The sequence below is a fragment of the Bidens hawaiensis genome, unplaced genomic scaffold, assembly GCF_021521415.1.
Source record: "Bidens hawaiensis isolate Kalapana, Puna unplaced genomic scaffold, B.hawaiensis_p1.1 tig00003058_1, whole genome shotgun sequence".
Taxonomy (NCBI): Eukaryota; Viridiplantae; Streptophyta; class Magnoliopsida; order Asterales; family Asteraceae; genus Bidens; species Bidens hawaiensis.
This window is the reverse complement of record NW_027491165.1, coordinates 2,433,370-2,436,614: the sequence shown is the minus strand read 5'-3', so window position 1 is coordinate 2,436,614 and position 3,245 is coordinate 2,433,370.

Below are 3,245 nucleotides of genomic sequence, written 5' to 3'. Positions count from 1 at the left end.
CTTGAAACGCAAGACACAATGGTAAATACATATAATACAATGATCTGAAACGTAAAACACAATGGATATTACACAATGACTTGAACTTAATACACAACGAACATAATATTATTTTTCTCAACTTAAGTGGATGTTGAGCACAATGACTAAAAGAGAATAATAAGTAGAAAGACAAATGTTGAGCATAAAGACACAATGACGAACAAAAAGACACAATGATTTAATCTTTGTTTTAATTTTTATCTTTAATATGATTACCAATTGAAAAACATAATGACCAAAATCTATAACACAATGCGTAGGAAAACCTAATTAAAAACACAATTGACAACCAAATAACACAATATAAAAAACTAACTAACTTTTTTTTATTTTTATATAACAATATGATATTCATATTAAAGATAAAAAACGATTGTTATTATGGTAAAAAAATTTCTAAAAATAATGTCGTGTGAAAAAGTTATAGACGTTTTAAAATGATGGAAAAATTGACATGTGCCTTGCATGTGGAGAGAGAAAGTCATCATAAGTGGTTTATTACCTTCATGTCTTTCAAATCAATTCTTATTCTTAAATTAATCTCCACCATCCAAATTTAAAATCAATGGATTAGATTCATTCTCACCATTCTCATATTTGTTGTACTTTGTATTGTAACTTTACCCTTGAGTTTATATATATTTGTTAATATAAAACGGAATCTTAGATATATGTAAACAAAACCTTTCTATATTCTTTCAAGGCACCATATTGCTTTATTTGTAAATGAAGACTTCTCATGTATTTGATCGAATTCATGGGTGTGGGTCTCATCAAATCCAGACTGCTCTTAAATGGGTTATAACATCTCATTAAATTAAAATTAATCTCATCAAATATTTGATATAAAAATCATATAAAATAGAGATATACTAAAAATTAATATCCATTTAAAAAAAGATATTATTTGTAATTAAAAAACAGTTTTATTGTAAACAAATAAGCGGGTCATGGATCTTACCAAACACATAGCTTTTAAACCTGGTTATAACATCTCATTTATTTGTGAAACCCTTTTAACTAAAAATCCTAAATATATTATTAAATTTCTTATAATAAATAAAATTAAAAATCAAAAAATATATATAAATATTAGATCGAATAATGTAAAACAATCCCCGTAATATGGTCGATAAAAACTAGTAATATATATAAACGAACCCTCTTAAAACCTAGGTGACGCCATGTGGTTGCTCCCCACCCCCTCTCAAGCCACCAGATTGTTTTATTTGTAAATCAAGGTTTTTCATGTGTTTGACCCTCTTTGTCCGGTATGGGGCTTCTAATGAAATTGGATAACCCTCGGGTCATAGCAACTCCTCTTAACCTTGTCCCCTTTCCTTTGTCTATGAGACCTTCCTCAAAACTCACCTTATCGCTGGTGTGCATTGTAACAGGGAGAAGATGGAGCCAAGGTTATGGTGGATTGGAAGTCTTTCTCTATTTTCACAATTGCAAAACCTTACCTTTCAATCAACGATCGATTTCATAGCTTCAACATCACATTAATTGTGCCCTAATTTTGAGTCCTTCTTTCTTTTTTTTGCACGCGTCAGTTTTTTATTATGTTGATTTCAAATCAAATTCACTAGGTAAGTTTTATCATTGCCGCTAATCTGTGTAATCTAAAAATTGATTGGTTGTTACTATATTGATGATCGGCCTTTGTTAACTATTAAATATCGATAGTTCTTTGTTCAATTTGGTTTTTTTGTGAAGTTTTAATGGTTTTGGATATATATACAATTTTTACCATTGCCTATTCGTTCAATTTCAAAAGGTTTTGTCTATTAGTGTTCTGATTAGGGTTGTTTTTCGTTATGCCTATGTTTGCTATTAAAAATTGTAAGGCCACGGTCCCGGTACCCTACTTTGGCGTTGGATTTACTTATAAACACAGTTCTGAATATCAGAGTTAATTAAGTGTAAAACTTAAACATTCATTACAAAACATTCAAAACTTGTCTTTAAAACATAACTTAAAACATGTCTTTTAGTTCAAACATTAACAGCTGAGTCTTCAGATGGCAGCTTCTTTTTTCATCTGCCATGTGTCCCCCTTCAAGCCAGCTGTCTCATCCTACTCTCCTGTGTGCATACTAAAAGTCAGCTACGCTGAGTGAGTTCTAGTTAATTAGGCAACATACATTACATTCACATACTTACATATATACATATCCGTAGATACATATTACATACTTAGTCTGTTACCTTTATTTCATTCGTGCATACATACTTTCTTTCTTTCTTTCATACTTTCATACATTCATTATACATACATAACTATCTTTACCATCTCATATATTTTTAGGGTCTGGTCTATTTCTTCTCTATCTCAGATATTATTAGGGTCTGGTCCCTTCCTTCTCTATCTCAGATATTATTAGCGTCTGGTCCCTTCTATCTAATCAACCATCCCTACGCATCTTCATACATGCATTCTATTATATAATTTCATATGTATTCTTACTCATTCATACATCATTCATGCATCTTATATAAGACAAACCATTCCTGGCGATACGTGCAATACCCGAAGATTGTTCACGTACCGGCAAGCATACATTCATAACATTCATACATACCATCACATCATCATCAAGGCATACACTTACCATTCACATTGAGTATGCACACATCCCCGAAAACGTAACAAGGAAATGGGGCTAGAAACTCACATGCGTTCTGGTTACGTTCACCGTTAATGGTTATTCCTTTCTTTAGCTGTGCGCGACTAATTTTATAACAATTACATGTATCAATTAACTATCGCTACCCATATCATGTTTCTAGTTTAATTATAACCCTCAACGAACGGAGTTCTGGTAGCAACGCCCCTGGCAGCAGGTTTCTAGGGGCGACAGCCCCTAGCGAGGTCCAAGGGGCAGAGCCTCTGGCTGGGGTTAAGCTGCCAGGTCAGCTTGGAAAAATTTTATTTTCATTAACTGTCTTAACACAATTTCCATTAGAATTCTTTAATAATATTTCATTGCTAACTCATTAATCCTTTAAGGTTTCTTTCATCAATTAATAAAGTCCAAGGGCTATTATGTAATTAAATCATTCTTTTCTAAGTCCAGGGACCTTTCTGTCATTCTTTCAAATTCTAATTCGTTATACTGTTCTCAAACGAATGGGGGCTATTTCGTTGAAACTGTCTTTCATAACGAATGGTCTTATTCGTTACTTCATAACTAATTGAA